At 39.9% G+C, this 11,653-nt stretch overlaps 1 pseudogene; it reads left to right on the top strand.

Moving 5' to 3' along the window:
* The first annotated feature begins 11,417 nt into the window (after window positions 1–11,417).
* Window positions 11,418–11,653, top strand: part of LOC105978708 — a 54,110-nt pseudogene continuing 53,874 nt past the window's right edge.

Here is an 11,653-nt window from a genome sequence, read left to right on the forward strand (position 1 = left end):
GGAAGCAACAAAGCCCACATGGAAGAAGCACACCAGCCTATGTGATCACGAGGTGTCACGGGATCAGGTATCAGACATCAGAAGACCAAAACAATCATATCGATGTGAAAGAAGGGGGTCAGAGTGGAGACCCAAAACCCATCTGTAGACAATTGGACATCCCTCACAGAAGGGTCACAAGGGAGGGAGGAGTCAGTCAGAGTGCAGTATGGCCCCAAGAAACACAACAATCCTCTAGTTCTTTAATGCTTCTTTCCCACCCCTCCCACTATCATGACCCCAGTTCTACCTTACAAACCTGGCTTGACCGGAGCATGTATATTGGTACAGATAAAAGCTCTCAACACACGGAATCCAGGACAGATAAACTCCTCAGAAAGAGTAATGGTTGTAGTGAAACCATGAGGGGAACGGGCAGGGGGTGGGATGTGGGGGAGGGAGAACCAATTGTAATGGTCGATGTATAACCACCACCACCACCCACCCGCCAGGGGGATGAACAATGGAAGCGTGGGTGAAGGGAGACTGAGGATGGTGTAAGGTACAAAAATAATAATTGTAATTTATCACAGGTTCATGCGGGTGAGAGGGAGGGGGAGGGAGGGAACAAAGAAAAGCTGATACCAAGGGCTCAAGTAGAAAGCAAATGTTTTGAGAATGAGGATGGTAACCTATGTACAAATGTGCTTGACATAATGGATGGATGGATGGATTGTGATAAGAGATGTACAAGCCCCCAATAAAATGATTTTTTTAAAGCAACCAATAAAATGATAGAAAATAAGAAAATGAAAATGAAAGAGGTATAAATGGTTGCATAACTTGAAGAATGTAATAAATGTAAATGAATTAAACATAGGGGAAAAAAGAATGGAATCAAAGATTGTATTGAATGTAACGGAGAGTACTTTGAAAGTGATAAGATTGTTTTCTAAAAAAAGTTAAACACATAGCTTTGAAATATATATATATTTTTCATAACTAATAGGAATAATCCATAACTAAACATATGTAACTGAAAGATTTTACAACCTAAACAGAAAATGCTATTCTATTGAGCAAGGCTAGAAAGGAAAATAAGAAAACAGCAGTTTACGCGTTATTGTTCACCAGTTGTTTGTGGTTTTTTCGGGTTTTTGTTTGGGGGGGTTGTAATTGTAAATTAGACAGGGTTTGCGTTTCAGATCATCAATGTTTCAAACTTCTCCAACCTTTCAACAGTTTAAGCCACTAATCACCCATCCCCAGTAGTTTACGCCACACCTGCCTCCTGATATCTCTTCTGCTTCTGTGCCCTGCATTCTTCCATGAACCCCAAGTTATCTGCCAACAGTCGAGCCCATTGCTTTATCTTACTTCTCTTACCCCCTCCCAATTTGGCAAACCCCAAAGTCTGTTTCTTTGGGTATAAAAGTCTTTGCCTTGTTTTTTGCTGTTGTTTTTTTCCTCTACAGTGGTTTCCTCTACAGTGGAATAGATACAATAATACCTATTCTCTTGTGACTGACTAAGTTCCCTCAGCATAATGTTCTCCAGGTCCATCCAGGCCAGGAGGTGCTTCATGGTTTCATCCTTCTTGCTAGTGAGAGCAGTGCTGCGTAGGTAACAGGGGTGTGTGCATGTCTGTTTGTGTTATAACTCTTACTTCTTGAAGATGTATACCCAGCAGAGTTCTTGCTGGATTGTACAGAATTCCTTTTCGCAGTTGTTTGCCTCTCCATTTGCTATGCTGCCTTATTTTTCATTAGTTTATCATTGTCAATGTAAGGTTGTTGCTTTTGAGTTGATCCCAACTTGAAGCCATTCCATGACCTGTCTCCCATTGACCCTATATACTATATATAGTATATAGGAATGCCAAGGCTGTAAAGTTTTATGAGAGCAGATAGCCTCCTCTTTGTCCTGAGGATTGGCTGGGGGATCTGAACTGCTGACTTTAAGGTGAGCAGTCCAATGTTTCCCTAATAATGTCTCAGCTGCCAAAAAATGCATACAATGAAAGGCATTGCCAAAGCCATTCATCCATGTTGAAAAATAAGAAAATAAAAATATCTCATAGACAGATGAAGGATCCCCTCTCAGAGAGAAGCATATGAGGTGGTTGCCATGGGCTGTAGAGCACTGTGAGGTCAAGTATGAATGGAAAATACAGGGCCTGGACAAATGCCATCACAGTAAAATATTATAATAAATATTTTAATAAAGGAAAACAGTGGACATTTAGCATCTGGAAGAAGGCAAGGAGCGTATCTCAACAAGAGCATGTGGTCTGCTAAAATAAATTTCCTCCATGCCTTTCTCCTAAAACAGAATCAAAGGAAAACCAGAATGACTTCCGTTCCCCTTCACACACCCCAGTTATAGCAACGTGCTCTCCATAGTGCTGCAGGGCAGCTCCTCGTTAGCTGCTCATTCAAAAAGAAGCAAAGCATCCTTGATATCTTCACTGACTTGCTCAGGATCTTCCTGTTAGCATGGAGCATCTTTACCTATTTCATCAAAAAATAAGGTGGATAATGGTATGGAAAGGATCATGGTAGTATAGTAATGAAATGCTCATCTGCTGACCTAAGGCCAACTGTTCAAACTCACCAGTCCCTCCCTGGGAGGAAGCTGTGGCCATCTGCCTCCATAAAGATTTACAGTCTTGAACACCACACACTGTCCGATAGAGTCACGATAAGACAGAATCAACTAGATAGAAATGGGTTTTTGATGATATGGCCATTTTCTTTAGGCTATTTCCATCATGCACAAAAGTATTTAGTAGCAAACAAAATCCCAGAGTTTCTGGCTTCCTATGATCAGAAGAGATACTAAGTCTTCCCAAATGACTTGGACACGTTAATCACTGAGGTCTGAAGTCCATCGTCCTGTCTGATTTTCTTTCTTCTTTCTCCCTTCTGCTCTGTTTCCCTTTTTATTTATACACTCCTTCGACTGCAGAAATCTGTCTATAAGTACGTGGTGAGCTATTTGACAATTATTCCCTTTAGAGAGAAACAGCATTAACAGACAATAATTAACTTGCGTATCAGAGTTGTCGGTTCAGAATGGGGAAAGGAATGACATTTTGCAGAAACAGAGCAGGAGAGGACACTGTCATAGAAACTTGTTGGAATAAACAGTGAGCCCCACCCTATTTCTGTGCCTTTTCTACCTCATTCGGCTTGGTGATCCAGGAGCAACTCATTAGAAGTGAGTATCTTCTGCTTCTGTGGGCCAGACACCTCCTGAACACAACTGCCGACAGGTTTATTCACATACCTCCTTCTAGCTGTAGAATGAAGGCTTGACCCAAGAATGGATTCAAAAACCGTGTTCATGCCTCTAAGAAGCTTACACTCCAACAAGGGAAGAGAAGATACATAAATCATTATCTGACTGGTTGTAAGGACACACCAAGCTGGACGCTGCAGTCCAGTGAATTGTATCACATGGCCCTTCTTGTCACAGTCCTACATTTTGTGATGTATTATAAATCCTCATCTATCCCTCTGGTTGTAGTCCCATTTTGGAGTAAGTTGTCTCTTATCTTGACTATACCGTGTTAAGGTGGGGTTGTGGTTTGACTTCCTGATTTACCAGAGGGTATGACTCATTTCCTTGGTGGTACAGGCTGCAAAATGATCCACCCTTTAGATATTATCTATTTTATCTATGTTAAAGCAAGAACTCTCAAGGAACTGCTTTAGACTGTTCCTTTATTAAGCCAACTGCCAGGTTCCTAATTAATTAAGAAAAGCAGGCGACTGAGGTCGAAAAACTACCTGAAACCATCTTACCTGCAGCCACGTAAGTAAAGCGAATCTGCCAGGCTGACCCCTAAACTGTCCATCAGAGACTTGCAGCCTCGCAACCTCATAAGCTGTTCCTTTGACAGCTTGTGTGTCCTAGGATGTGAGCGAGATTACCGAGATGAGGAAAAGGTGTTTATATCAGAAAGAATAGGGGTGGCATTTTGGAAGAATTGAAGATTTGGGACAGAATTGATTTGATGGCAGTGAATTTAGTTTTTGAGTTTAACCTCCACCTCTTAGGAATGAGCTTTATGCTGATTCTTCTAAAAGATATTAATCAAGCAAAGGCTTTTGTGTGAGAGATATTATGCAACCTGTTAGAAGTTTCTGACTTTTCTAGAACACTACCAAACCTAAAGAACTGAAGACCCTAATTACGTCATTTATTAATCATACAAGTGATAGATTATCCTTAGGCATTAGTCTAATATCACTATTTTCATTCGGCATAAGTCTTCCTAAATCTCTCACATTCCTCTGTTAGCAGAAACCCATCTTGCTCATCCAGAAGGTCTGCCTTGAATTTCACACCAAAGCCTGGTATGCAATTAATAAGTGTAGCGTGGTTCACAAACCCAAGTTTTAGCTCCAGAAAACAGCTTGAAATGTTAACTTCTCCCTTCTCCTATTTGACATTTCAAACCTTGGTTTTCTAGTTTGTAAAATTTAAAGAAATACAAATTTATCTGGTTTTAGTGGGGCATAAAATATCTGGAGCACTGTAAAAATTTAACAGGTTATAACAGCATTTGATAATTGCAACCATTAATATTTGAATGTTGTCCTAGAATATTGGTTTTATGCAAAAATTAAGCATATGTATATCTTATAAAATATAACACTAAAGATATGAAATCATTTTACACATATGGTTAGGAGCTATTTGAATCAGAAAATCTGAATATCTATAAAAAGTTACGATCTTGGAAACCCACGCTACCCTGTAGGATCATTATGAATCAGAATTGACCAGATGGCAGTGAGCTTGCTTGTTTGGTATAAAATATGTCCATCACCTATCTGACAAACATCCTATGGTGGCATGTATGTTGCTATAATGCTGGAAGATATACCACCAGTATTTCAAATAACACTGAGATCACTAATGATTGACAGGTGTCAGCAGAGCTTCCAATGTAAGAATGACTAGGAAAAAAGGCCTATCAATATACTTCTGAAAATTAGCCTCTAAAAGCCCTACTTTCACAAAATACTGTCCAAGACTTAAATTCAATTACTTTGAATATATATCACCATGAAGGATTAACTGCTACTAAAGGACCTCATGTTTGGTAAAGATTAGGGGTATGGGGGCCACCTTAAGTTGAAGCTAACTGGATGACAGTTCATAACAACATAAAATATCCAGGCCAGCCCATTCTCTGTCTTTCTCTACCCCATCCCCACCCCCTTTCCCCAGCAGCATTATCAAACTGCAGGCAAAGCACATCTGAGAAGTATGGCAGCTACCTTTTCTAGCCATTCACGTAATCCTCAGAACACAGTGCCCTTCCATGTGACAGACAGACATCAGCAATGCAACATAAGCTTCCAATGCCAACATTGAAAGGGATTTTTAAAATCCAAAGAAACACCCATCACTCTCTTCCTCTCCTACCTCACTGAGCCATCTCCCTCTGAGAATCCCAATCCCTTTGTTTGCCATAGTAGAGGGGAAAAAGGAGTTTGGTAGGAGAATGAAATCAGCAGTTAAACTTTCCTCTAATATATTTTTAATGCTGCAAATATATATGAGTTTTTTGCCCTGACATTTTATTTTGTGGAGTAAGCAACATCTGAAAAAAAAATCTCTATGTATGGAAAGTCTCTTTTTCATCCCTTAAAAAAAAACAAGAAAATGTAACCTACCTAATTTTATTTCTGCAGAAGCACTTGGGGCAGAAAACAAGAGCCTTGGAATGGATAGAAGAAGTCCTACCATTAGTCTTCACAGTGCCGCCCTTCTTGTCTCCTCTGGGCCAGCACTAGATGTATGAGGCCTAAGAGATATTGCTATATAAACGATGTTCAGTGGCTCCTGGAGTGAGCAAGTGGGCAGCCAGTTGTGGTTTGTTCTTAGTGTGGAAGCTCTGATGAAACCTGTCCAGTTTGGTTACTCTGGTGGCATTTGAGATATCAGTGACATGGCTTCACATCACAGCAACGCACAAGGCACCACAGGTCAACAAACTGACAAACAAATGGTGGCAAAGTGGAGGGGCAGCTAAAAGGAAGAGGTCCTCCCCCTCCCCATGAGATGGATTGACACAGTGGCTGCAACAATGGGTTCAGGCATCGGAACACTTGTGAGGATGGTGCAGGACCTGTCAGTATTTCATCACTGGGTCGGAACCAAAGAGTTACCACCTAACATCAAAACAACAAGGGATATTGCTTATCCACACCAGCCTCTGGGTCATCAAAGATCACATTTGTACTGTGTGACCCTTACCTTATCCTCAGCCACAGCCAACTGGTGCGAAAATATATTCCTTTCCAAATGGTAACCCATTTTGATCTCTGACTTAATGGGAAAAGATGACCTGAGCCAATCAAATCCCTTTAATCAGAATTTGACACCAGTAAACAGTGAAGTTGAGGCAGGTAGAAATAGGAAAACAGCTAACAGGGGGCATCAAGACATGTTATGGCAGAGAGAAGAGAGTAGCAAGTTAATGCGTTATGTATGTTGATCTTATATGTTTGCATTAGGTATGCAAACTTATGAGAAAGCAGTAAAATGGAAGTTACTCAATTAATAAAGATAATATCTATTCTCTACCTCAGCTCATCCATTCAACCGTAATTCCCACATTTCATTTCCTTTCCCAAGTAGACCCTGTTTGGCATGGCTTTAGGATCCCTAATTATAAGCAGCCCTACTGCTTTGTCTCACACTCTATGGGCCATTGGCTTTTCCAGGTAAATGCCAAAGGGTGGACTGAAATATACGGTTTTATCTGGAATGATGGAAGGCATAGAACGCAACAGAGACAAATACTTGAAGAAGGAACCAAGAAAACTTTATAGATAGAACCCAATTTTGGCATTGCAATGATTTTTTAAAACCATTTGCAGAAATGAAATAGTTTTTCATGTATATAGCACTATTACAAGTGTCCTTCCCGGCTCTTTCCAAGCCGAATCATTTTCAATGCTTTAACTTACTTCCTCTTAAATCTGTTTTCAATTCTAATTATGGTATTCCTCCAAGTTCAATTCTATACCTTGGAGTCTGAAAGAAATCAGCCTAAACTTTTGCTTCAATGAAAACCTACTTCAATAAGTAGAAAAACTTAGGTCTATTCTAGCTCTAGTTTCCCATGATTCCATGGGCTATAATGTACAAGGATTTCATCTTTCTTGGATCCACAATAATGCTCTTGGAAAGAGCAGTTAAAAGATAAAACTTGATAAGTGTGGAAAAAAAACCATAAAAAATGTTTTGGCTTTGTTTTTAAGGATCTGTATGCTTCTAATAAAAACTTCATGTTGAAGAATAAGCTTACGAAGCCGATCACTAGTCCTCCCTCCCAAATGCCATGTAGTGTGTTTGAACCATCAAGCTTTCAGCTAGCAACTGAGCTCTACATTGCTCCAAGACTCCTTGCACTAACCCTAACATTTTATAAATATGGTATATAAAATTCAATTTCTCTTCCAATAGGAACACCCAACACAAAGAAATTCAGGAAAAACCGAAACACAAGGAGAGCCAGTACATATCGCTTTTAAATTTAAAATTTTAAATCAGAAAATCCAACTTTCATGGAAGGATAAAGGGATTTAAAGTATTTAGAAAGGTTAACTATTTACATGAATCAATCAAACATATTAACCCCAATGAGCATGTAATCATGAGGGAAAAGGAGGTTGGGCAAATACAAGTGAAAACACAAGTATTCATGACCCCTGTTTAAGAGATTTTCGTTATACTTGGTTCTTTTTTGTTTTTACCTATTGAAGGACAGTTATTTTCAGGCTTAGCTGTCCACTGAGGTACTGACAAGTTTTGAGTGAGAATGTGCCTTCACACACATGGATGATGTTGTTATATTCCAAGCAGTTCCCTTATATGGAGAGACATTCTCAGTAAAGAAAGCCGAGTGTTCAGATAGCTTTACCGGACCAGCGCTCTAGTGAAAAGACCGGGGCCAGTGGTAGTTCAGTAGCAGAAGTCTCACCTTCCAGCCAGGTGAGCCAGGCTCAATTTTCAGCCAATGTCTTTCATGAACAGTAACCATCCATCTGTCAGGAGAGGCTTCCCTGTTGCTCGGATGTTGAAGCGCTTCCATACTTAAGACTGAGGCTTCAAGCCAATTCATTCCGGGTCAAAGTGTAGCCCAAGGAAGACTAGGAAAATAAGGCATGGTGACATAGTTCCCAAAGCCAGTAAATGAAAATAATTATCTGATCCACAGCGATCATAGGCTGGTATGGGACTAGGCATCTTTCCGTTTCATTCCATGGCACGTGCGGTCACCATGGCAGCGGTGACTAAGTGGCAACTAAGCACAACCACAGTCAATAGGACAGAGCTCCAGGTCTTGGAGAGGCTTACAGGAAAACTCAAAGTCCACATAGTTTTCAATGCTAGCCATGTAGCAACCAGTAGAAATGACTAGTTTTAGTCATCTAAAACAAAGCATATTGTGGAACAGTTCAAAATCACACCCATTTTCAAGCTCGTGAAAGATAAATATGTGCTTTTCTTTATTTTTCTGAAGGAAAAAGGTATCTCAACCCAACCTCTCTACTCCAGAATTCAGCAGACCACCTCTGTGTGAAAAGAGGAATTGGCAACATAGGGGAGCCATATTTCAGAAAATTTCAGTACATAAATGTCAAATCATATTAGTCTTGTACTTTCCCCTACATTGCACCATAATTTAATATAAGTTTTATTATGCAAATTCAGTGCAAAGCAGAGCTCTCTACATCTCTGCCAAATGCTCTTAGTGCCATAATGGCAGGCAAGTCGTTCTAATAAGAAAACACTGTATCTTGAGGATAAGAAATGGAGCCAATATAAAATGTTGAAATGTTCATCTTGCCTAACACAGCGATATCTTGAGAGAGCACACAATGAATAACACTTGAAGGTGGCATCACTCAGTGCCAAGTCAACCAGAAGGAAAGCATGTTCTGGGCCTCGTGATAAAACAGTCATCTTGGAAATAACTCTAGCTTTACAAGTTTCCGTACACTTTGCTTATGCCTGTTTGTTGTTGTCGTTGTTGTTCCCTTTAAACAAACACATATTTCTTGCTTGCCTCTTTTTATAAGTCCTACCATATGGATGGAGAATGCTTCAACATTAACTTCCAGGCTTATTGTAAATAGTTCAATGTATTCTTCACATTTGTCATGATTTCTCAATTGTAAGAGTAAGGTGAGCCCCTAAAGAAGATTTTTTTACATGCATGATACCCACACAGCCTAACAAAGTAACTTGAAGAATTGATGCTTAAGCACTCTTCTACAACCAATAAGTTAGCGGAGCAATTTCCCAGGAGCCTAAAGCCACTTTGAGAAACTGGACTCATTAACTTCATGAAAGTGTAATAAAGCTCACTAATGTTCCTGAAACAGCGCAATTACTCCAATCCCCACTCCTGGTAAATATTCCAAGAGTGCCTCCATGGCACAGGATTGGAAGTCTTACAAAGGATGAAGGACTTTTGGAATGTTGAAAACACCCCTATTAGCACAGGACAGGCCTGGCAGTTTTTACACATTGAGACGGGGCTTTCTCCTCCCATAAAGAGTTGTAATCTTGGAAACCCACAGGGGCAGTTCTACCTTGTTCAGAAGGGTCACTATGAGTGGACTTTCTCCTCCCATGAAGAGTTGTGATCTTGGAAACCCACAGGGGCAGTTCTGCCTTGTTCAGCAGGGTCAATATGAGTAGGCTTCAATTGAAAGCAGTGAGTTTGGTTTGGTTTGAGTGGTACAGTAGCTAATGTGCCAGCTGCTAACCAAAAGGACAATGGTTCAAATCCATGAGCCATTCCCCTGGAAGAGAAATGTGACAATACGCTTCAGTAATTATTACACTCTTTGGAAACGTACAAGTTAGTTTCAACTCTGCTCTACAGGACCACTAGCTTCAGAATTGTTTGCTTTTCCTTGAAATGTTTAATTTCAAATACAGAACATTTTATTTCTCTGTTAGAACTAATTTCTAATTAAGCAAACATAAGTGCAGGGACCACATGAGCACAGTGCACAGTTCAGGAATTCTCCTCTTTCTCAAAGCTGTCCACAGTTTTCTATGATACACAGTCAAATGCATTTGCACCATCAATAAAACACAAATGAATACCTTTCTGGGATCCGTGTGATATCAGCAATGCTAACTCTTGTTCTACATCCTCTTCTGAACCCAGCCTGAACCTCTGGCAGCTCCTTGTCGGTGAACTGCTGCAACTGCTGTCGGATGATCTTCCACAAAATTTTACTTTCAGATGCTGTCAATGACCGTTTTCTGTAATTGAGGTTTCTCTGGAGTCCCTTTTCTTTGGAATGAGTACAAATATGGATCTCTTCCAGTCAGTTGGCTAAGTAGCTGTCTTCCAAAATTCTTGAAATAGTCCAGTGAGTTCGTTTAGTTCTTTATTATCTTGTAGAAACATTTCAATTGTTATCCCATCAATTCCTAGAACCTAGTGTTTTATTAGTGCAGTCGGTGCAGGTTGGAATTCTTCCTTCAGAACTATGGGTTCTTAATCACACAGTACCTCTTGAGACAGTGTAATGTCAAATAGTTCTTCTGGTACAGTGATTCTGTGTATCCTTTCCATCTTCTCTTGATGCATCCTGAATTGTTCAATATGTTGCCCATCGTACCTTTCAATAGTGCAACTTGAGGCTTGAATTTTTTCTTGCATTCTTTTAGTTTAAGATGTGCTGAGCACATTCTTCCTTCTTGCTTTTCTAACAGTAGGTCTTTGCAGGTCTTCTGTCAGCAGTGTTCTCCCTTTTGACCCATTTTAAAATTGTTTCCTCTTTTTTTTCTTTTCTTTTTTTAAGAGTTAAGGGGAAATCCATATGGATTAAGGCTCTAATGAATTCCCTCTGACCATGGACTGAGGACATGAATAGACTTGCTATCATGCAGAATGCCTAGGAAAATGGATTGTTGAAAATGCAGTGAGGTTAAAATTTAGCACCCTAGCATTTGATCTCCCTTATAATCCATTTAAATTTGTTTGGCGTTTTGATGTTTTCTGCTTCTTTTTCAATTGAGGTTTTAAAATCGGTTTTACTTTGTTATTGTTGTTAGTTCTTGTTTATTTTGTTTTACACTTTTCTGTATATGAAACCCAGGATAGGTAAATCTATAGAGACAGCAACTGGGCTAATGACTCATAGGGGGAAGGGTAGGGGAGGTTGGGGGAAATGGGCAGTTAATAATGATGAGTACAAGAATGAAGAAAATGTTCTAAAACTGCGGTGGTGGTTATTTTACAACTCTTCTTGATGTAGTGCAATTATTAAATTGTATATGATAAGTGAACTATATGCCAATAAAACTGTAAAAGACATTTTGTAAAATAGCATCCTACATGAAGAGAGCAGAGTCATTAAAAGGCAAGAAAGTAAAGCTCAGCGAGGATGTCAAAGGAGACTCTGAAATGTCTTGAAGGTCGAATAGCTGGAGCAAATGGAAAGGATGATGTAAACGAGCTCCACAGAAAGTTTCAGAGGTCAGCTCGAGCCGGTAAGGAAAGGGGTGCAATGAAATGTGCAAAGAGCTGGCATTAGAAGCCAAGAAGAAGAATCCGTGTGGTGTGCGTCTCAAGCTGAATGAACTGGAGGTAAAAATCAAGCCTCAGGTTGAAATCTTGCAG

The sequence above is a fragment of the Echinops telfairi genome, unplaced genomic scaffold (genome assembly GCF_000313985.2).
Source record: "Echinops telfairi isolate 266 unplaced genomic scaffold, ASM31398v2 ScPeMD7_7469;HRSCAF=8507_1, whole genome shotgun sequence".
Classification (NCBI taxonomy): Eukaryota; Metazoa; Chordata; class Mammalia; order Afrosoricida; family Tenrecidae; genus Echinops; species Echinops telfairi.